Source organism: Hevea brasiliensis, chromosome 1 (assembly GCF_030052815.1).
Source record: "Hevea brasiliensis isolate MT/VB/25A 57/8 chromosome 1, ASM3005281v1, whole genome shotgun sequence".
NCBI lineage: Eukaryota > Viridiplantae > Streptophyta > Magnoliopsida > Malpighiales > Euphorbiaceae > Hevea > Hevea brasiliensis.
Genome location: NC_079493.1, coordinates 82,214,020 through 82,239,467, shown reverse-complemented (window position 1 = coordinate 82,239,467; position 25,448 = coordinate 82,214,020).

Here is a 25,448-nt window from a genome sequence, read left to right as displayed (position 1 = left end):
GGGAGGGGAAGGGGTGGATCAGGATTTCTTTGTGGTCTTGGATTATTTGGGTGTGGTCTTAGTTGAATAGTTTGGGGAGGTGGTTTTGGTTGGTGAGTTGTTGGTGGTGGATACTGTGGGCGTGGATGAGGATAATTTGGGAAAGGGGGTGGAATGTTTGCAATTGTTGGGCCATGAGAAGGTGGATGTAGCCGAAAACTGTTTTGTGGGAATGAAGATTGGGTATTCTGTCGGGTGATGGAGTGCACATCACCTTCCTTCTTTTTGCCAAAACTGGCAGTCTTCTTTTCAGGATTCTCAGTCATCTCCTGCAATCGCCCTAACCTGAGGTTAGCTTCGATTCTCTCGCCAGCTTGAATGATGTCCGAGAAGCTATTGGAGGTGTTTCCAATCATCAGATTGAAGTATGGAGCCTTCAATGTCTCAATAAACAGGGAGCAAAGCTCATTGTCAATAACCGGAGGATACACCTCCGTCGCTTTCTCTCTCCACCTTTGGGCATATTCCTTGAAGCTTTCTCTGTCTCTCTGCACCAGGTTTTGGAGGTCTCTCCTTGTGGTGGCAACATCACAGTTGAATTTATATTGTTTTAAGAAGGCATCGGCCAAATCTTTTCAAGAGCGCAGCTTGCTCCTGTCTAACTGAATGCACCATCTCAGGGCTGCTTCGGAGAGACTTTCGTGGAAGAAATGGACCAGGAGTCTATCATCTTCTGTCAGGGCAGACATCTTGGCAATATAGGTGGCCAGGTGAATGCGAGGGTCTAAATTCGGTTGTATTTATCGAAGTCCGGGACTTTGAATTTGGGTGGTACCACTACATCCGGTACCAATCTGAGTGATGCTACATCTACTGAACCGTACATATTCAATCCCTCTATTGCTCTTAATCTCTCTTCTAGAGCAGATAGCTTCTCATTTTCTCTTGCCTTATTTTCTCCTCCTACTGCATGAGATATTCCCCCAGTTGGGAAATGAGGGGCAGAATGAACCGGAGGGATCAGGATTGAAGGGTGTGGCTCGGTATTTGGGACAGCCAGGTAATAGGAGAAGGGTGGGTCATTATTCAGGGGGGTTAGATTGACAGTGATCATCGGATCCGGGATAGGTGGCTAGAAGGTAAAAGAGGTTGAAGCATGATGAGAATCAACCATTGTAGGAGGTGGGGGAAGTAGTGGTAAGTTGGGCTCTGATGCAGGCTTATTTTGGGACATCTCCCTCATTAATTTCATGTGCTCTGAGACTTGGTCTTTTAACTCGGAAACCTGTCCTTGTAGGTTCTAGACTTGCTCCTGATCTTCCATTAGCCTTCTTGTTCGTGACCTTGTTAAGTACATTTTTCTTGGTTGAACTGTGTGTCTGGTCAGGCTTGCTTTGCTTGAAGCAATATTGACTTTCTGTGGGGAGTAAAAAAAGAAGTCTTTTAGTGAATTTTGAATTTTGTTAAAAATTAAAAGGTCCTGGTTTGGACAAAGGATACGGTGGCATCTGAGAGCCGGGAATGAAATCTGCAGAAGAATAATTGCATCAATTTTATCATGGCATCGTTCGATAATCTAACGGTGAATGACTGGATTGAATGCGTATCTATGATACTTATCCATATGGCGCATTCAAATTTTCGCATAACCCTAGCGAGGGTGGTTCCTACGGGAGTCATACTATTCATTCACAATTTGCTAAACAATGGCCCAAAGTTATTTCATTAATCGAATAGTTCATACATAGCACTCTTTACATTGGCCTAGGCTCAGGGAGACTCTTTATAATGTAATGACATTTTTTGAGATACTCATAAAGCCTTTCTTCTTGTCTGGTGGGGTTGAATGTCTTCAGGGCATACTCGGATTCTGGCAAGAGTTCTTGTTTCCCCTGTGCTATCATTCTCTCCAACTGGTCAACATTTTCTTTTAGCTCTTGATAGAGAGTGGCTTGTCTTTCTTTTTCCTTTCTTTCTTTAGCACATTCTCTCAGAATATCATTGATAAGTTGTGCTTGCTCCTTCAGTTCGAGCTTCTTCTTTTTGCTTTCTTGTTTATACTCTCCCATGAGTATCTCTTCGTATTCCACTTTCTCTTGGAGCTTGCTATTCTGAACTTCTACCTCTTTTATTGTATTTTGGAGAGAGATCTTTTCCTTTTTCCACCGTGTTTCTTGCTCCTCAAACTCTGTCTTTTCGGCCATTGCTTCTTCCCTCATCCTTTTGACTTCTCTTCTAAGGATGTGCTGTTAGTCCTCCAGCTGCCTTATTCGTTCTTGTAATTTCTGGTTTTCAGTGATCGATTTTTGTAGAGAGTCGACCAGACGAGTATTAACTTCTTCTGAGAGGATGTCCCGATGGGAGATCCTATCTTTGGGCCCGTTGGCTTGGGAATCGAGTGTCCTTGATCCCTGCTGACCCTCCATTTAAGATAATTGCCCACGGCACTCGGACCTTTAGGCGACCTTTCCATCATAGTAATGTTTTCCCAGGATTTGTGAGCTATTTTCAATTCTTCTTCATTATCGAGCTCATGATAGAAATGACCTTGGTGGTATTCTTTAATACTGATTGCGGACTGGGTTAAACCGAACTGCCTCGTTACCAATGTTGGGATGTAACTTGTGTATCCGGTCACTCCAATTAGAGATACTGAATGATTACCCCTTGTATTCAACAAAATGGGTTGACCCGACGTCCACAATTTCTTCCAACAGTAGTCGTGGCTGTTAAAGCTTAGAATCCGTTCTTGCCACTACAGCTCGTCCTTTGGGTTGATCACTAATCTGGTCATCTTCTCAATAAGAGGCTGGTCAAGATACCAATTTAACCCCTTTGTCTCTATAGGGCACATGTGGCTGATGATCCAGAGGTTCAACAATTGAGAACAGCACTTAATGGATCCCCTACCTTATTGTCTGCAGTAAGTAAGAGTCAACAGAGTCTCTGCAAGGATTGCCGGTATTGGGTTGACCTTCTGCTTTTCTACTGCCCAGAACATCTCTGTGACACTGCAGGTTATAATTCCCAAAGGCTCAGGGAATAAGATCAGGCCATAGATCCCTAAGGCTCGTGCCAATGAAGCTTGCTCCCATTGTTTATCTCGGATGTACAGGTCTAACTGCTTTTGGAGATATGTCCAATACCAACCGTGTGTGTTCCCTTTGGTAGTTTCTCTTGCCTTCGCTTCTTCCGGGGGAATTCCCAACATATGTGCTAACCGTTTCCAGGTCTGCCTATGCTCGAGGTGTAGGTAGATCCGATTCTGTGCCCCATAGGGAATTTCTAACAATGCTTGATATTCTTCCTTAGTGGGGGTAGTATCGATATCATTAAAGGAAAACACCCCATACTTGGGATTCCAAACTGACAGCATGGCCTTTAATGCCGAAGCTTGGACTTTGACTCATATCAAGGTCGCAATCCTCCTATATTTTTCCTCAAATTGTGCCTTGACGTGATCAAGAAGCAACCTCCAACCATTAGCTAGACCCTCGAGACCGGTCATTCTGACCTCGACTTTGCTTAGGTCCAATGGAGGTAACGGGCTAGTATCTGCCCTGGTGACATCACTTTGCGGGGGCAATGAACTATGAGGCAGTCTGGACCACGGTTTAGCATTTTGTTCTTGTCTAGAAACTTCTTCCGCCGACTGACCCGAGGATGCCATGTTAAAAATGATACTTATTCTTTTACAGATCCTAACTCAGTGATCCCTGTGGAGGAAACTTGTTAGCAGGATAAATTCAGATAATTTTGAATTATACTGTTGGCGGGGTGACACCTACACATTTATCAAAGTAGGAAAGTGTGTAGATCCTGATCCAAGATTACCCTCAAAAACAAAAACATAAGAAAACACAAATAGAATAGGGTGAGAGCAAGTATGTCCCTTTTGTCCTAAAATAGGGAGAGTCCTGGTGCCGGATAGGTGCTACCTAATTGGATAGTTCTATCTTATGAGGTAGTTTGCTACGGCTTCTAGCTATTGTGATAGTTTAGCTCAAGGTCTAATTTTTCTAAAAGCCACAGGTCCCCAAATTGCCCCTACTGTAAACAGTAGAGCCCTATTCCATCACCATGATACTAACGGGAGAGTTCCACGGGTATCACAGTAAATAAAACGAGTTTCAATCTGAGCAGAAGCCTTCACTGATACTAACGGGGTAAAACCCACGGGTATCGCTACATGACTCCCTCCTATTTTCCTAAAAGGGTAAGAAAGCCCGGGTATAGGGCTGAAGTGTGTGAGGACATTATGTAAGTGTTTAGTGTGTGAAGGGACACCTTTACCTCTTCCCAGTACGGGGGAGATTTTTCCTTTTTTTTTTTAGACGAAAAGTGTTGTAGGGAAATAAGACAATCAAAATAAGCAAAGTGGTTAAAAATAACAATAATCAATAGATTGAGATTTTCGAATTTTGTAAATTAAACCCACCTAACTATAGTTTTAGTTTATATGAGCATAAAATTAAATCTGCTTTTGGACTTCTAAACCGGGATTAAGGTGAAACGAAAGGTCCCCAGCGGAGTCGCCAAGCTGTCGCAAGGTGTTTTGCGGTCGCCTGGACGAGCACTCAACGAAGTGGGAAAGAGTGAGGAGTCGCCACTTTAATTTTGAGGGAAATTAAAGGAAACCATTCATACAAAAAAGATAAATTAAAAGAAATCACTTCGAAAGCAGAGATTCTAGGTTCGGGGTCCATATACGGGCGGGGAAGGTGTTAGGCACCCCGCCTCATCCCTCTATGAGGGTAAACAGATTTAACATTATGCTCTTTACAAATTAAAATCGGTTAGGGGGGTTAGAATGATGGTGTTAATCCCTTTGATAGAAGGGAATATTTGATTTTTCACTATTTCAGGTTACCCAGATACATAAGTACATGAGACAACCCGTAGTGAGTTAGTGTTGCGTAGCGGTTTTGGTTTAGAAGGTTACTTTGCATGTTATGTTATTTTAGTTTGGATTTGAGAGAATCCGGGTAAAAACCTCTCCCGATCTCTAGGGATGATCTGTTTAAAGTTTGAGTGAGGAATCTCGGATAAGAACTCTCCTCCGATCTTCGCATATTTATTAAAATTTAACTTGAGAATCAGATAAGAACTCTCCTCCGATCTCTTTAAATATTTATTAAAATTTTTGGTTGAGAATCGGATAAGAACTCTTCTCCGATCTCTTAGTATTAAAATTTTGATTGAGAATTGGATAAGAACTCTCCTCCGATCTCTTTAAGTATTTAAAATTTTGATTGAGAATCGGATAAGAACTCTCCTCTGATCTCTTTAAGTATTTAAAATTTTGATTGAGAATCGGATAAGAACTCTCCTCCGATCTCTTTAAGTATTTAAAATTTTGATTGAGTATCGAATAAGAACTCTCCTCCGATCTCTTTAAATATTTAAAATTTTAATTAAGAATCGGATAAAAACTCTCCTCCGATCTCTTTTTGTTTGAATGAGGATCGGGTAAGAACTCTCCCCCGACCTCTTAAAATTTAATCACGATTGTATATCGTAAGAACCTTAGGCTAAGGGTTCTGGCATCCGAAGACGCTGAGAACCCGAACAAGGCTTCTCTTAACCCATTGATACCTTATAACTAGGGAGGGGATACCAGACTGAATTTTACCGATCTCCTATGTGATCGCCTTACCAGTACCTTTTGACAGGCAATATTCGATTTCTTTCATTTACTAGTCTGGGATCTGATCTTACCTCGATCCTCCACTATACCAAGTTATCTTCTGAGCTAGTCTAGTGGATCGACTTCATAATTTCCATCCGATTTGTTATCCACACTTTTATTATTTTAAAGGAACTCTCGTGTTAAGATACAGCTACCAATATTTTATCAAACTACCTATACGTTACCCGTAACCAGAACACCTACATTTGAAGGTAATAAAGGCTAAAAATAAATAACATGAACTGATGAACAAAAAGGTAAACTCAAGAGAATAACCACCTTCATGGGGCTCTTTAACGTAACATAAACTTGACGAAAATTACGAGCATGAAAACAAAGAAAATAAAAAATGAGCACTTGATAAAGCAACGGTCTAGACGCTCACCTGTGGGGAGTTGAATCTATTGAACTAACTATGGAGTCACAAATATAGTAGAGCTGCGTGCTAATAGTCTGGGGACTAATGCTTTCCTTGAAATGAAGAATACCAAGTTAAAATGCAGTCGAGCCAAAATGACAATAACCGGGTTTGAATGAGGTTGAGCTTGGAAAATAAAAGTGGATATAAAGATGATGAAGACAAAACTTAAACTGAGAGATGGGATCGCAGAGTGACGAACAATCTGAAAATAAAGAGTTTCAGTGTCCAACACTCCTTCAAAGGAAATACTTTAGAAAACTGATTTCTAAAGTTTCCCTATTTTGAAAGCTTAAAAATAGCAGAGTAACAAGACTGAATCAAGTTTCAGAGCCTTTCCACTATAATCACCACCCTTTTTTTCGTCCTCCGTCCCTGTCAACAGTTTTGCATGCAGGTATTTATAGGGAACGGGTGCTCCCAATGAAGGAGGGTCAGGATTTTTCTGAGGGAGATGGAAGGTTTGGATTTTAAAGGACATGATCTGATGCCTGAGAATTGAAGAGAATCAAAATGGACGGCTAAGATTCTATTCAGAATATTTATCCTTTCTCTTTTCTAATCCAATGTTTCAAAATCTTCTTGTCAAGGGAGATTCGAGGGCTGGAAATAAAAGGCGCCGGTCTTGTCATCTTCTCTTTGATCCAAGGGCTCCGGGCTTGTCCTTACAAGTAAGATCAACAGTGGAGATCGAGATGTACAGGACTGTTATGACATGTCCTGGCACCTATCAGTAATGTGGGCGATTCTGCAAATGAGGCGTGCGGTGAAGATTTGATCTCATTTGCAACGCTTTAACTACCTCGGCTCTGATTATGATGACAGTTATTGGAAGTTGTCTCATCCTCTCTTCGCTTTCCGATCTCCCATTCCTTCCGATCTTTCTATTACGATCCTTTTCTGATCTCTCATGCCGAACCCCTCTCCTGATCTCTCCCATTCCTGAACCTTCCCCTCTATCCGAGCCGATTCAGTCAAAGCATTTATTCCTTCTGTTACCGAGGCATCTGCTTCGATTTCCACTAGTAATAAATGCTCAGACCCTATATATATATATGCCTTCAACGGGGAATTTCTCCTCATTTCATTCCTTCCTATTTCCATTTGTCTTCTTCTGCTCTAGTTTTTCGATAACATTATGGCCATGGTAACTGCTTTTGATCTTTTTCTGACTATTCTCTTTGCTCCCCGACTGAAAATTTACGACCCCAGCGATCAGAAAATCATTAACCACATCTGATGACAATGAAAGAACCGGACTAATTTACTGCTCAAGATCGAAAACATCGATCGCACCGATCTCAAGTCGATCTACCGATATAATCAGTGAATCGATTTTGGATGAGAATACTGCTAATTTCCCTCTTAACATCGGTGACTGCCTCTTAAAGTTCATTTGGCACCTCACTACAGTGGATGTCCCGACTGCAGCTCGGTTCTGGTCGATGACATTGACGATGACTCCTCATCATCATGAGAGTCATAGTCACTCCATCTGAGCTGTACATCTATCCGATGCCTATGGCTGGCTTTCTGATCAGACACATCTTTTGATTCAGCCACGAGACTAGGCTTTGACATAGGTCCTTACTAGGTAGAATGTACTACCGATCTCTAAAGATCGCCCAAATGATGTAATCTGACCTTTAAAGGATGTAATCCGATCTCTGGAGATCGCCCAAATGATGTAATCTGCTCTTTTAGAAATGAAATTTTATTTTGACAATTATCATTTTATTATTATTGCATTAGTTATTTTTCGATCTCTAATGTGCATATCCGATCTGATTCCTAACTGAATAGCTCTTAGCCGATCTGTAATTCTGAACATCTACCTTAATTCACCAATCTTCAACTAGCCGATCTCCCCTTATTTATTTATGGAGTTTCTAGAATGTTCTTGCGACGTGTCAGAAAAGTTGGCGAATTCCGCTAATCGATGCGTCGCTTGGGACAATGTGAGCATTGAATGCTCAAACGAGTATAAATAGGGGAAGGGTCAGCCAGTTGCTCCCTTATGTCATTTTCAGCACCTCGTAAGTGATTCCAAAATTCTCTTATTTCTTTAAGTTCTTTCGACATCGATCACACTCCGGTAAGAGTTTTGATCTTTCTCTTACTTAAATTTCTCTCTTTTCTTTGAAAATGAGTGACGTCGAGGCTCAGAGAGTGGCGAGCCCCCTTTCCGTCCATGTCTCGTGGTCGTCAGATGAAGTTGAAGTGGTTGGACCAAGCGGGCGATCTGAACCTCCTACGACCTCCATTTCAGCCCGTGGTCAAGCGGCACCCCCAAGACGAATGCATTCCTCAGGGAGAGAAAACCTTCCCGTGGATGAGTTGCTGTCAATCCTTCAAGAAACCGATCTGCAGTCAATTAGCCAAGAATACAACCTTCGGACCGACTCATACGAGCTTATCAGATGCCATAGCGATCTCCGAGCCGATCACTTCATTGAAGAAAATGATGCGATCATGATATACGAAGAGCAATTAAAAGCCGGGCTGCGGTTTCCTCTTGATGACTCTTCAAGGACGTTCTGAAATTCCACCAAATATCTATAGCCCAAGTACACCCGAACTCATGGCGGATCCTAGTAGCCTTCAGAGGCCTTTGCCGAGCTAAGGGACTTAATCCTACAGCGAAAGTGTTCGCTGAACTACATAAGCTCACTCGTCGAAAGGACAATGAGTACTGGTTCTATCAGGCGAAACCGCATTGTGGGCTCTTTATCGATCTACCCTCCTCACTGAAGAATTGGAAGAATCGCTTCTTTATTCTGAGGAGTAAGATTCCGAACGGTTTTGAGGGTTTCCCATGTAGCTAGCTACATCTGGGCCCATCACTTCCAAAGCATATCGCCCTGAGTAGTGAAGAGGGTGCAATGGTAATGGAGCTTAAAGATCAGGCGGCCACTCAGAAGTTCTCCTGTTTAGATGCGGTGATGGCCGAACTGCACCATTGGATGATGCGGCTGGTTACTGGTGAAAAACGCGGGCTTTAGCTCTCTGACCTCGGCCTCGATACTTTCTATATCTCTAATCTCTAGGCCTTAGCGAACTCACTGACTTTTCTTTATGCAGGTATAGCGGGCAGCGAGGCTTCCAAAGAGAGCCGAAAGCATAAGAGGGAGGTCTCTAAGAAAGTGCGAGAGATGAAGCGCGTCGAGGCCTCACAGACGCCAAGGCATGATTCAGAAGATGTGCGGGGAGGCTCGTCCCGAACCTCGGGACCACCGATCTCTGAAATAGAAGTAGTCCAGTCTCCTCCTCAACTAGAAGAACCACCGCCTCCACCTGCCCCTTCGAGTGCGGAAGGTGGTCCTTCCCAACCTACTACAAGGACCCTTTTCCCGCGGCGCCCAGGTCCTCATTCATTCCTTGGAGAAGAACTGATCTGTACGGGAGAATTCAGGCTTGGCAAAGGTTTTAGGAGCTTCCATATGCCTCCAGGAGGATCAGCATAGGCTGACCCAGGGTAACATCGATGATCTCCTGGCCCAGACGATGAGCTTGAGTGTGGAGAGCTTGGTGAACCAGCATATCATCAGGGAAAAGGCTCATCATTTGAGACAGGAGATCCAGAGGGCGGGCCAGGATGCAGCTTCTTTCCGAGCCCAACTTTCATCCGCCCGGGAATATATAGCTGAAATTGAGGGGCGGGTGAAATTCTATGAGGATAAATTGGCCAAGCAGGCTCATGATCTTGAAAAAGCTCGAGCGCTCCGAGCTACTGATGTCGCTCGCCTCACTGAAGAACTTAGAGCAAAAGAAGAAAAGGCAGTGACGAAGGAGGCCGGTGCTTACGTGAACGCCCACGGGGACCTTTTGGCCGAGCTCAAGAAGCGTTATCCTAAGGAGGACATTTCCTGGATGGTGGACCTGGCTCCCCAAGACGAAGAGGAGAGTGAGGAGGAGGCTGAGGGAGATAGAGAGGGCGAGCGAAATGTTGAATATGCTGGGGCTGATCCTCCAGCCGAATGACTTGTACTTTTTTTACTTTGAAATGAAATAAAATTCTCTCTTTTGTTCAATCACTTGATGAGATCGGAAAGTATCTAAGATGTACAAGCTCCTGATTGTTTGAATATGTTAAAACACCAAACTTGAAAGCGATTATTAATCTATGTATGAGAGGTCGGAAAAACATTATAAGCATGAGATCGGCCTCAGCCGAGAATAAACACCTAGCGGAACTTAAGATTATTAAAATTGGAAACCTGACTTGAACACTTAAGATTGGAAGCACCATTAAACCGGATTGAAACCTTAACTTTATTAAACAATTATCCACAATATTTATAAAAGGGAGATCAGAAATAAGACTGGATGGCACGAAGACTTGATGTTGGTTTGATTTCATTTGACGAGAGATCGGAAATGTGATTGACTGGCCAGGAGACTTGATAATTGGTTTGAGAGATCCGTAATGAATAGGATGATATGGAGACTTGGCATTGGTTTGGTCTCTTTGAAGAGAGATCGGTAATGAAGTGAGCAACATGGAGACTTGGTGCTGGGGATCAAATTCAAAGTCTACTGATTTTGGGGATCGGCCAAAATATAGTGTCGACATGGTCAACATTATAGGTTGACTAATGAAATGAATTGAAGGGAATAGTACCAAGAAAATTTACATATTGGATTTTATTGTTAAAAACAATTTAACTGAGTACTGAAACACTTTAAATTATATGTTTCAGTTGAAAAGTATATTGAAAAGCATAAGGAACATTGAGTCAAGGCCTAGAGGCAACTCAAATCAGGTCTGTGCACAATACTTTTTATATTCACTGCTTTTACTATAAACTTTATTTAAAGAAATGAGTTATGAATAATTTTTTATTGTTTTGGCTTTGGAAATTTTATTTCAGAATTATTGTGGTGTCTACTTTGTAAATGGAAATTTTGAGATAAAATGTGTTTAGTGGTATCAAAGCAAAGTAGGGACGGCGATACGTAACACCTACAATTCCTGGGAACTCTCAAGCCTGAACTGTGGTGAAGCATGACTCTCCGCCCAGGAGCTTATAGGGATGGCGATACGTAACGCTTACAAATGCTCTGATAGGTACACTATATTCCTCCTCCATTTATGGGGTGAGTATGACTATATTCCTCCCTCTTTGACTTGCCAGTCTGAGGTGAGTATGGATGAGTTCTCATTAGCTAGCTAGCCCCCTCCCTCATTGATTTCGATTAGTGGGGTGAGTTTGCCTTGTCGTGGTGTACAACTCGGCATATTCAGAAAAGTTTGCGTCATGACCTAAGCTGTGTTATTGATTGGCAACATTGTGTTATTCAATTATTTGATCAAATTTGTGTTATATGCGCTTTGAAAATTATGAATTATTTGAATTGTAAATTGTTAATAAAGTTTTATATATCGCATTTTAAATTGTTATTATGCACTACTGAGTAAATTTTACTCAGCGATAGCTTTTTCATTGCTGTCACAGGTAGACAGATAGACAGAGCAGCAGAGTAGGCTGCTTGTGCTATACTTTGGGATTTTGCCGGGTATATTGAGTATACCACCTTTTTGTAATTTTTTTTGTAATGTATGTGCACTGTATGTATATATTGTACTTGGTCTTGAGCAGCTGTAAACTAAAGTTATAAATTATTTTGGCCTATAAAAATATTGTACTATAATTTTCTTATCTCAGCTTTGAAATACTTAGTCATTTTATATTCTATTTTTGAAACTACTGAAAGTGATGTTGAATTGAGTTTGACTTATGTTTGAGAAAATTGATTTGTGTTGAGCCATATTAGAGTTTGCGACTGAAACAAATATCTTGGAAGTGTTTTCTACAGGTTTTTGAAGAACTGTTTTGCTCAAAACACATACGGCACTCTATTGAAATTTTAATAAAATTTGTGGCTATTTCAGACCTAATGTGTGATTTAACTTCAATTAAAAAGTTTTAATACCTGTCAAAAGTGCTCACCACTTTAAAAAGAAGTAAGAAATTGTTTAAAATCCCTTGTAGTGTATTTAATGGGTTACCAGTAGGCGAAGTACGGTAATTCATTAGGTGTACTATGGGATCATGTTACATCTTACGGAGGCGTAGGGTGTGACACAACTGAAATTACCATTTGACTGGAATGACCAAATTACTACACAAGAATATGAAATTTGACTGGAATGACAAGTGTCAAGCCATTTTTGAAAGGCTGAAGGCTATATTGACAAAGGCACTAGTGTTAACACAGCCAGTGTCGGGAAAAGACTTTGTAGTCTACAGTGATGCCTCACATAATGGGTTAGGGTGTGTACTCATGCAAGAAGGGAAAGTGTTCGCATATGCTTCCAGGCAGTTAAGGCCACATGAAAAGAATTACCCTACTCATGATTTAGAGTTAGCAACAATTATCTTTGCATTGAAGATATGAAGGCATTACTTGTATGGAGAAAAATGCTACATATACGCAGACCATAAGAGTCTGAAGTATCTGCCAACCCAGAAGGAACTTAATTTGAGAGAGAGGCGATGGGTTGAATTCCTGAAAGATTATGATTATGTGATTGACTACCACCCTGGAAAGGCAAACGTAGTCGATGATGCTTTAAGCAGAAAATCTATTGTAGCATTAAGATCTTTGAATGCCCAACTATTCTTAACTCATGACGGAGTTATTTTGGCTGAGTTGCAAGTGAAGCTGAATCTGTTACAATAGATACAGGATGGGCAGAAAACAGATGAGAAATTAATGGTTGTTATGGGCAAAATCACTAAGGGAAAGGAAACTGAATATGAAGTGAAAGAAAATGGGTGCCTGTACTATAAAGAAAGAGTGTGAGTACCAAATGATAAAGAGTTGAAAACCAGTATTCTGAAAGAAGCACATAACAGTGTGTATACTATGCACCCAGGAAGCACAGTGTGTATACAGTGTCATGACTTAAAACTTCGATACTGGTGGCCAGGTATGAATAAGGACATAACTGACTATGTAACTAGATGCCTAACATGTCAGCAAGTCAAAGCAGAACACCAAGTTCCATCAAGTTTGTTACAGCCCATAAACATACCTGAATGGAAATGGGACCAAATCACTATGGACTTTGTCAGTGGTCTGCCTCTAACACAGAAGAAGCATGATGCAGCATGGGTGATTGTGGATAGGTTGACCAAATCAGCACATTTTCTGCCAGTCAGAACTAACTACTTACTGGAAAAGCTAGCAGAATTGTATATTAGTGAGATAGTTAGACTACATGGAATTTCGCTTTCCATTATATCTGATAGAGACCCGAGGCTTACATCCAGATTTTAGAAGAAATTACAAGAATCCTTGGGCACACAACTCCATTTTAGTACGGCTTTTCATCCTTAGATGGATGGACAGTCAGAAAGAATAATCCAGGTAAATTTTGAAACTCATTAACTTATTGTAAACAATAAATTGAACTGATAATGATAATAATAACCAAACATTGGTGATAGGTCCTCGAGGATATGCTGAGGAGTTGTGTTATTGAGTTTGAGGAAAGTTTGGACAGATACCTTCCACTGGTAGAATTTACATACAACAATAGCTATCAAGCTAGCATACAAATGGCACCCTATGAAGCACTGTATGGGAGAAAATGCAGAACACCTGTATGTTGGACTAAATTGGGTGAAGATAAGCTAGTGGGGCTAGACCTGGTAAACAAACAGAGGAAAAGGTGAAACTGATAAAGGCCAATTTGAAAATTGCCTCAGACCGACAGAAATCTTATGCTGACTTGAAAAGAAAGGACATTGAGTATGAAGTTGGCGAGAAGGTATTTTTCAAAGTATCACCGTGGAAGAAAGTGTTGAGATTTGGAAAAAAGGGAAAATTAAGCCCTAGGTTTATTGGCCCATATGAAGTTATTGAATGTACGGGACCAGTAGCCTACAGATTAGCCTTACCACCTGAGCTGGACAAGATACATAATGTGTTCCATGTCTTGATGCTCAGAAGATACAGATTAGATCCTTCACATGTCATCTCAGCAGAAGAAATTGTTGTACAACCAGACTTGACATATGAAGAAGAACTGATTAAAATCTTGGCACGAGAGGTAAAAGAACTCAGAAACAAGACAATTCCACTAGTGAAAATCCTATGGAGGCACCACAACACGGAAGAGGTAACATGGGAGAGCGAGGAGACAATGAGGCAACAGTTTCCTCAGCTCTTCACATCAGGTAAATTTCAAGGACGAAATTTTTTATTTAGAGGGGAAGAGTTATAGCATCCTCCCTGTACGTATTCTATATGTTCTGTTGCTTAGGTGACCTAATGTCAGTCCGGGCAAGTCAGGATGTTTGGAACTATACTTTGGTGCTAATGAACAGACATATAATGATGAAATAAATAAAAAGAAAATACAAAAAAAAATTAAAGAAAAATAAAAGAGAGAAAATGAAACTAAGTTAAACGAGTCAACACCGTAGCGATGGGTGACCATACCGGGAAGTTACGGCGAAGGCAATTGCTGACCCCAGGACTGCGAGAAACTCTCGGAATTAAATTTTGAGACATAATTAAAGGTTTATTAAAATGTAATTGACACTATAAAATCAAAGAAAAATTTATAAATTAGTATAAAGAAAAATGAAAAAATCAAGAAACCGACAAAAATCAGTGTTACCGAAAAATCGAGAATATAATCCAAAGTGAGGCATTTTGGTCATTTGAAACTTAGAGTTGCCTTTTGACCTCAATATCCATAAAAAAAATAAATAAATGGTATTACACTTTGAAAATGCCATGAAAAATTAAATTGTGGTACATTATATAAATAATAGAAGTTTGGGGCATAAAATGAAATTTGTAAAACTTGGAATAATTAAACATTAAGCTAATCCTAGTGCTCCACTAACTACATCATAAGAGACATATAATAAGATCTTAGTGGATAGAAATAAAGGTCATCTTCAACATTTAGAACCTTGGCCGAAGTGAACCTCCATGGAAGACCTCCATAGCCGAATGAGCTCCACCACCATTCAACCTTGATTTAGCCATTATTTCCACTTGGATCCTTCATTAAAGCTTGCCTACTCACCTTGGGGAAGATATTGGGAATAAGAAAAAGAATATCTGCTGAAGTTCTAGGGAAGCTCTCAAGTGATAAGTGTCCAAATCCTCTCCCTTGCTTTAGTAAACTTTGTGTTTAGGTTGAGGTGAGTAATTTGGTGAAGAGAAAGGAAGAAAATATTGAGATATGAACTTGTCCATTTTTGGCAGCCATGAAAGTTTGTTGTGTTTGAGTTTTTCTTACCTCTAATAGATGGGAATTAAGGTTGATTAACTCAAATGGAAGTTGTAGTAGGTTAATGTCCAAGTATGTGTATGTTAATGCTTGAATTAAGGGTTTGAAAATGGGACTTTGATACTTTGGTAAACTGCTATGTTTGGCAGCCTATAATATTATGAAATTGTATGTGAGTTTATTTAATTTATTAATGATATGTGATGGTATTAAATTGTGGGCAACATGTGTAGTTGCCATGAAAGTGTATGTGTAATATTGGTATTGAGGTATGTTGAATTTCAGTGGAAGTAAATGTTAAACTTTAATGGTGTATTGTGTGCATTAAGCATTTGAGTGTTCTACCCAAAATGCTTTGCTGGAATTGTGTACAATATATATAGAAGTGCCATGATTGAATATTGAAGTATTGGGAGAAAGAGGATTGTCAAAATTAGAAGTGTAATTTTCAAATGTAGGTTGTGTGTGTTGGCCGTACATAAATTAGGTTATAAGTGCAAAACTGTGAACCCAATTGGTATGAGGCCAATGGGGGGTGAAACTAGACACCAAATAGACCAACTTTCATGTAGAAATGTTGCCAAAATTCTGGCTAGAAACTGGCCTTAAAAATGACCAAATCCGGAATTGGTAAGCGCAGGCTCCGATTTTTGACCATATAAACAGTAGTCATTAAGATGACCATAACTCACTCAAAACATGTCCAAATGACCTAAAATTTTTAGCTAGGATAGCTTAGACATAGAGATACAATTCTTATGAAGACACCAAAGCCCAGAAATGGCCAGAACCAAGTCAAATAGCTTGCACAATTTCGGGTACCAAAACTGCCAGAACTAAATGTGACCTAAAATTGACCAAATTTTGCACTAAAGGTGCAATCTGTCCAACTTTAGTAAATTGACCATATCTTGGTCTATACAAGTCAGAATGACCTTAAATTTGTGTCAAAAGTTCAATAAGACATAGAGCTATAATTTTGCTTCTTTGACCAGAAGCTAAAAACTAAAAGAAATAGGACAATAAGCTAAACGAATCTAGCACACTAAAACTGAAAATTTGGTAATTGCATAAAATGATGCTTGAAGTAATTTGGCAATGAATGCCAACTTGTGAAAAGGGTAAATTGCATTATATTGACAGCATATTGAATCGTAAATTGTGACATGTTGATGCTAGAAACAACTTATCTATATTACCTAAAAGGGTCAACATATGCATTGACTTATGAATTACATAATAGCTAGTAAACTCTAAAAATTGAAGAATTAAACAATTAACTTATAATGTGCCCTAGTTTGCCTAGTTGACTAGTTTGGATAGGTTGGCATGCCAATAGGATTCTGACAGCTGTTCTGTAAAAGGCTTTATGTCATACTGTGTTTTTATGGCATATTATGCCGCACTGTGACTTTAATAGCCTACGGCTATACGTATTATGTTATTATACTTGGCTTATTGCCAGATTGACTATATGGCTTTTTAACCACACTGTTTGCACGCCGGGAGACACTTTGTGACTGATGGTGTGACAGCCCGAGGTACTAGATACCCAGTGCTAGTATATTCGTTTATCCAGTTTGGTCAGTATATAGGTTACACGGGCAATTAATTTAAGCATTATTAAATTCAAATAGCTAAATTCAGTTTATTAACATACAACACCACCAAAATTAGTAAAAATGAAAGGTTAGCAAATAAAAGTAGAATCAACAACTGTAAAGAATATCGATGTCATAAATTCATAAACAATTCATTTACTTTATTTTAGTATATATTTCGTTATATTTGGCACCACTAAGCAAAATTGCTTAGCGCCTTACTTTTGTAACGCATAGGTATTGGAGACACTGCTGAGGAGCCCAGCAGACCTACGACTGGGTGAGACATCAGATCTGCACAGGAGTCTAGAGTCATCTGCACTACACTACATACATGGTAGGACTTAGGATCTTGTGTAATGACTATCAGTTGTATTTTGACATTTTGTTAGGTAATATGTATAGATATCATAAAATTTTAAAGTTTGTACTAATTTGTATATATTAAACTCCTATGGATAGTGTTTTGATGAATGTAAAATATGATGGACTTTATTTTGAAATTGTGAGACTAAAAAATTAGTTGGATGGTTGAGATTATCATATTGAACTATTTTTAACAGGTTTAGAAGTACATTTTGTCCGAAATACAGATGGCACCATGCCGGATTTTTATTACCATTTTTGAAACACTGATTTTGTTAAAGTATGAAAATTGTATCAGCATGATATGAATATTACATAAAAGACTTCTTAAAATCAAATAGAGTTCAGGAAATGAGTTGATTATAGACTAGGTGCTCCGGCACGCCTTGCTCGGCTATACTGTAGACGGGCGAGGAGTGTTACAGGGGTTGCATCTAATTCAATCCTTTCCAACTCAAGTGCCTGAGAGATGAGCTCAGGGAAGTTACTGTGTCAGAATCCCACTACTTTCATTCTCAAACTGGGCTTCAAATCGGTCTCAAATCTCTTGCACCTTTCTTTACTGGTAGACAGGAGACTCCCAGCATAGTGGCTTAAGCGGGAGAACTCCCTCTCATTTTCTACCACTGTTCTGTTGCCTTGCTTCAAACTCAAAAATTCTTGTAGTTTTTGATCCACATAGGCATCTGGGACATATTTCTGTCTGAACTCTTTGATGAAGTCATCCCAGGTCAATTATTAAGGATTTATTCTTGATTTATGGAGGTGGTGACTTGCAATTGGATGGTTATACTGATTCTTATTTTCAATCAGATATCGATGATAGAAAGTCTACCTCTGGGTTTGTGTTCATTTGTAATGGAGGTGCAGTCAGTTGGAAGAGTTCCAAATAGAGTACGACTGCTGATTCCACTACAGAGGCTGAGTATATTGCTGCATCAGATGCTACAAAAGAAGCTGTTTGGATAAAGAAGTTCGTGACAAAAGTTGCAGTAGTTCCTTCCATTGAGTCAGTAGCTCCACTCTACTGTGACAATAATGGAGCAATCATATAGGCTAAGGAACCCCAGTCTCACCAGAAATCCAAACACATAGAAAGGCGCTACCACATTATCAGAGAGATAGTTGGGCGAGGCGATGTAGCCATATAAAAAATAGCATCAATTAAAAATCTAGCTGATCCATGGATCAGAAGCCTATGTCACAAGCTCAGTCAGACCAACATCTTGAGAAGATGGGTCTAATATATTGTAATGAATGGCTCTAGTGCTAGTGGAAGATTGTTAGTAGTATGCCCTAGAGCATATCATTTAGTATATATCTTGTACATATTTTATTAATAAAGGGTAATTTCACTTTTCCATTTACATAATATATTTATGTGTAATAGAAAAGGTCCATTGATATTTTGTGAGAAATTCTATTCTTACGTTGTTAAGAATATGAGTGACAGTATTTCTAGCACAAAGTATCATAAATTGGTTCACAATCAAGGATACTTCACACAGGACATGACTTATCCAGAAAGATTATATTCATGTTTATTCCCAAGGTATTTATATGAGATATAAATAAGATGGAATGGTGAGTCTCATACCATATAATAAACATGATAGGCACTTATACATGACAAGTAGGCCGAACCAGTGATGCATATGACAAGTACATAGAGTTTACTCTTGTCAATGCATTGCCATATATCATATCAGTGCATATAATCTTTAGACCTGAGATAACACAGTTATCTTGTATATAGGTGGTTTGAGTTTGATACTACTTTCATACTTGTACTGTGCATGGGTATATGGGCATGTGTTAGCTCCTACTAGTTATATATGGAGATAGGTGTTGATCAAGATGGAATCTATTACCCTAAGTAAATAGGGATAAATTCCTATGTTCATTTAATTGTTCTTGATGTTTCAAGTTCCTGGCCAGGACAAACAGATTTAGTCAGAAAAGAATTTCTGATAAGAAAATCTAATTAATTAAGAACTGGAATTAAAAGAGAACATAATATTCATAGTAAATGGGGTTTGACATAAACCATGACTCCAGCTCGAATTGGGATTTTGTAACAGAGAGATTCTAGTGCATGGTAATATATAATTATAGGTTCATTTAAGGTATTCCTTGTTACTGATTGGGTAGCCATGGCACGCTATGCTAGGTGTCAACCATGGTCTATAAAATGCCTAAAATGATTTAGAGAAATCATTCATGGTAAGAAAGAGTTCTGATGATATTAAGAGTTGATATCATATCTCATTGCCAATTAGTGATGAGCCTAGTGAGTCACACACATACACAAGATAATCACCAAGTAAAATGTGATTTAATTAATTAATTAAAGAGTTTAATTAATTAATTAATTAAATAGGTTTAGTTTGTAATAATATTGTAAACTCCCTCGCATGACTTGAAACTAAATCTAGGTTATTGGATGTATAGGATAAGTTAAATTTATATTTAAAGTGTTTAAATATAAATTTACTTGTGAGAAATTAATTAATAGAGATTAATTAATTTATATTTGCTATAAATTGATTAGAAGAGGAGAAATAATGATTTTGGGTTGAGAACTCAAAATTACAATATAAGGGTAATTTGGTCATTTTACATGGTGACATGTGGCACCATGAGATGGTGACACATGGCATCATATAAGTTTGCCATTTGTCTTCCTATCATGCAAAGTGATCAAAGTCAAGATTAAGTCTAGCTTTGATACTTGGCTTAATGTGATTAAGTCAATTAAAAATACGATGCAATGTGGTGGTGACATGTGGCATAGGGTTTAAGTGACTTAATGACCTAATTATAAAAGGGAAAGGAAAGAAGAATAAAATACAACATTCTCTCTTGTCTAAAGGTGGCGGCACACCTCTCCCCCTCTCTTCTCTTCATCTTTTCTTATCAATTCAAAGAGAATCACTCCATTCCCTTTGAATTAAAATTGCTAGAAATTGTTTCTAGTATCCTATACACACATACAACCTCTCTAAAGGCAAAAACCCAATTTATAATTAGTTGGCAAGGGCTTGAAAAGCAAATTGGGGGCTGCCCATTGGTGATCTTAGTGTGGACGAGCTAGAGGGACAACACTTGGAGTCATAGGTGCTTCCTAAAGATGCCAATTGCATCCATATTGCATTAAAGAGGTTAGTGCTCAAAGTCCTCTTTTAAACTAGGGTTTAAATGAATTAATTTGTTAATTCACAATCTTGAATGGCAACGTCACACCCTACCCCTTAGTAAGATGTAACATGATCCCGTAGTACATCTAATGATTTACCGTACTTCGCCTACTGGTAACCCATTAAATATACTACAAGGGATTTTAAAACCATTTTTCTTACATTTTGGAAGTGGTGAGCATTTTAGTAGGAAATAAAAACATTTAATTGAAGTTTGAAAACTAGTTAAGATTTTTGTCCCATTTTATTTTTCTGCAAATTTTATAAAAATTTCGGCAGAGTGCTATCTATATTTGGGAAAAACAGTTCTTCAAAACCTATGAAAAACACTTCCAAATAATTAATTTCAACCCCATTTGCAACCACCAAACTTCAAATCAACAGCAATAGCAATACTTCAATTCAAAATCCAAATTTCAATTCAAGAATTGATATCTCAAAACATTTCATAAACTCATGCACATTGCATTTTAAATATTTAATTTACATTTATAAGTTAATTTTCAGACGCAAAATCTCAAGAAATAATATTATTATACATTGACTGTACGATTGCTCAATCTACCTTAATACATATGACATTAAACCATTTACATCAAAATAATTACAAAGGTATTAATAAATACCCGTACAAAAATTCTTCAACTGTGCTCCTCTCTGACTGTAGCAGCTCACTCTGCTGCTATGTCCTTTTCTCTATCTGCGACAGCAAAGAAAGCTATCGCTGAGTATAAAAATACTCAGTGGTGCACAATAAAATACAAATGCATAATATAAAACATTTATGAACAATTCATAATTCAAAAATCTCACAATCACATTTCACAATTTTTTAAATCACAATTATAGCAAATCATAATTTTCAAAGCTTAATATAACACAAATTTGATGAAACAATTTAATAATCATAGTGTTGCCAATCAATAACACAACTTAGGCCATGACACAAAATTTCTAAACATGCCGTGTTGTACACCACGATAAGGCAAACTCACCCCACTAATTGAAATCAATGAGAGAGGTGGCTAGCTAGCTAATGAGTACTCATCCAAACTCACCCCTCAGACTGGAAAGCCAGAAAAGGAGGAAAGTGATAAAATATCAATCTCAACCCCACAAGTGGAGGAGAAACATATTAATATTGCCATGCCAAGTGTGAATTAAAAATAATTTAAATCAAGTTATTCAAATATTTTATGCAAAACACAATCAATTTCCAAAGTCAATTTTCCATTCTCAAAGTGGCAACACAGTAGTTTTCAAAACCCATAATTAACACAATGTATAACTGAATAAGTTTTCTATGAGAAAATGATAAATTAAGGTTTATTGTGCATAAACCTGATGCGAGTCGCCTATTAGCCTTGACTCATTGTTTCGGGTTCTTTCCCGATATTCTTTTTAACTGAAACTCATAATTTCACAGTGTTTCAGTATCACAAATTATCATAAGTCTAAAAATAAAATCAAATCTATTTATACCTAGCCTTAATATGTTAAACTTGACGTTCTTTAAAATTTGTATTTCGGGGTTGCTATTCACGATACTATTCAAGTCAATTTGTTGACTTTCTAATGCTTAAAAGGTATGGCAACTCCAATTATACCCACATAACACATTTTGGTTACCTAAATTATTGGTTTTGGTCATTTTCTCAAAACTTAAGTCTTTTAGGTAAACTTTCAAATTTTCAATTTTGGTAACCTATTTTGCACTATTCCATTGGTTATGTTGCTGTTAGAATTTGAGCAAGTTTTCTTCATAGAAATTGTTCTTTATTGTCTTAACTTTATTTCCCTTTCTGAATCACTCCATTTGGAGTTTTGTAGCTCAAGTTATAGCCATTTGAATCATTGCTACCGGATTGGTCTAACTCAGATTTCTGGGCAAATTTCTGGGTTGTGGCAGTTTTAGGTCACCCACTTTGGATGGCCAAATGACTTGGTTAAGGGCATAATTTGGGTTTGTATTCTTCATGAAAGTTTTAGGTCTATATCTCAGCTTTCCACTGGTAAAATTTTAGGTCATTTAGACCTGCCTAGCCCAAGTTATGGTCAAATGAACAAACACTGTTCATTTGGTCATTTTTGTACAGGTCAGATTGCCTAATCCGGATTTGGTCAATTTGTTCACTAGGTTTTAGTCACTTTTTAGGCATGATTCCTGAATGAAAAATGTGTCATTTTGTGTCTAGTTTCATTCCCAATTGGCTTCACACCCATTGGGCTTGTAAATTTTCAGTTTTGGTCCCTAAAAGGGAACTTAGTTATGCTGCCTGCATACTGCCCACATCCAATCCGAATCTCCACTCAATTCCAACACTTCCAACATACCTCAATTGGTCACAAATGACCATTTTCCAGCTCCAACATGGTCAAACACCTCATTTAACAAATTCTCACATTTTTTCTCTCAAAACCCTAAGTGCCAAACCCTAATTTTCATACACTTCAAATCTTATACATTCCAATCACCAATCCATAGCCTACATACATCATTCAACTTAAACAAACCTTCAAATACATCAAATTTACTCATTTTAAACCTTAACTTACTGCTGGCCTAATTTACATCTAGTCTTCCAACAATTATTTTTGTTTCATTTTAAACATATTTATAAGTTTATTCAACTATAATCACAATTAATTCAACTAGAAAATCAAGTTTAGTTTACTAACCTTAGTGTAGAAAATTTTTCCTCTTCAAACCTCTTCTTTTCTTCTTTCTTTCTTTTTCAATCTCCTCTTCTAGTTGCCAAAACAAGTTTTAACCATGGCAAGACTATTTTCTATGGTGAGATTTTGAAATTTGCAAGCTCAAAGATGAGCTTTAATGGTGGTTTTGTGGAGAGGGAGAGGAAGAGAGAGAGCTCACGAAAATATGGGAAGAAGATGAAGACTTTTTGTTTTTTTTTTTTCTTCTTTCTTTTATGAATTTATCCTTATGGAAGACCACAAATTAAATTAAATAAATTTGTTAATTATAATGTTTATTGCATCATGCATGATGTCATGCATGATGTCATCACTTTTCACTTTTTCCTTTTTCTCTTTTTTTTTCTATTTATTTTTTTCACTAGTTCTTTAATTTAATTCCCGATTTTGAAATTTTCTTTTCTCTGATTTTATTTGACAGTTAGGTCAGGAGTCAGCTCTCAGGGTCAATTGACCAAATTGCCCCTCGCCGGTTTGACCCAGTTTGCAAATAATTCAATATTTCTTCTGGATCTCTGACCTAATTATTTGACCGGCTTAACAATTCTTTTTTGTGATTTTCTCTTTTTCACTGTGTTCACAATAGTCTTAAGGACCGCAGCGTCATATTTTACAGTTCGAAATTTTAGTTTAAATCGACCTCGCAGTCCTTCCCGAGAAGGTCACCCATCGCTGTGACTCTCAGCTCATTTAACTTTTTATGTTCTGTTTTTCTTATTTATACTTAACTAATTGACAATTACTAATTATTTATGTTTAAGGCTTATCTAAGTGTCTTAGACGTGGTTCTAATCCCCTTAATTATCCGGACCAACACCGGTAACCGGAATAGTAAAATATATCAGGCTATGCAAATAGGGGTGTTACAATTCACCTCCCCTTAAAATAATTTCTTCCTCGAAATTGTGTCCACTATCTGTCCTCGAATAGTCATACATGTTGTTTTCTCATGTTTTTCTCACATTTCTGCATAGTTTCATAATCGAAATAATGGTCCGTAGCACTTTAACAAATACTATTTACTCATCGATTGCTTACCTTGTGTGCCAAGTTTCTTATGAGCTTCTGTCATAAGTTAGATTCAAATTCATTTCAATTTTAGAGGTAAGCAAAATCTGTGTGCTAGTGGATCCATTCTTTCTAGGACCTCGTATGATCCTATGACTGAAAACTTAGTTTTACTCTTTTCTTATCAAATTTCTTGATCATTTGATGCAACCTTTACTTTAGTTTAGAATATTTTAGTCTTTTCTTGTTGTTGTTTTAGCAATTATTTTCCTTGTAATCTCTTTCTTGGCCATAGGTCCATAACCATTATCTTACCATCTCCATTTATGACCAAGGCCCATGTGCTATTTTGCACTATCTTGTTTGCTTTTGTTTAACTTATTTCCTTCTTGATAAAATAGTTCGGGATATCATTACGCATCTTAAGTAGGTTGTTTGCCTTAGTGGCAATTCCTCATTTAGTGTTTTTCTCATTTCTTACTGTTCTATTTATTTCTCCTTTTTTTTCATTTCACAACTTAACTTTAATTATTTTATTCTTCAATCTTATCATCTTCCTTAACTTGACTATCGAGTCCTAATTTAGCACTTCTTATCATCCCTAATAACTCCGTTATACTTCAATTTTACTTTGATTTGGTCCTCAGACCATTCTAGTCAACACTTTAACTACTATTCATAATAAAATTTTTTTATTATTACATTTGCACCAACTATTCTAATTTTTACTTTCATAAATTTTTTTTTATCTATCAATATTCTATAGCTTATTTTGCACTGATGTGTAGTAACTATAACCTTTCAATATTCTAACTTTAGAGTTTTAAGCCCCAGGTTAGGACTTTCAAACTTTTTTCTAATAAGAAAACTTTATGTTATCATAACTATACCAAAACAGATGTCGTTTGCAACTATTCTTATTTTTATGTACTATTAGGTAGTACGTAGCTCTACACAATAAATCCCAAGTCAGTACTGTAATCTGCAGCTTACAGCATAACATCAAGAATATTGTATAATTACTACGATACATCCCAATAGATCAAACTTCCTCTTAACTTATTTCTTTTAAATCCACTAATATCTTAAACTTGCTCAAATAAATAGTAATTTCGATAAATGGCTTAAAATGAATTATATTTCACAAGTTATATTCAAAACTATGATAAAAATGAATTAAGATAAAATAGAGTGCTCCGGCACACTGAGTGGCATAACT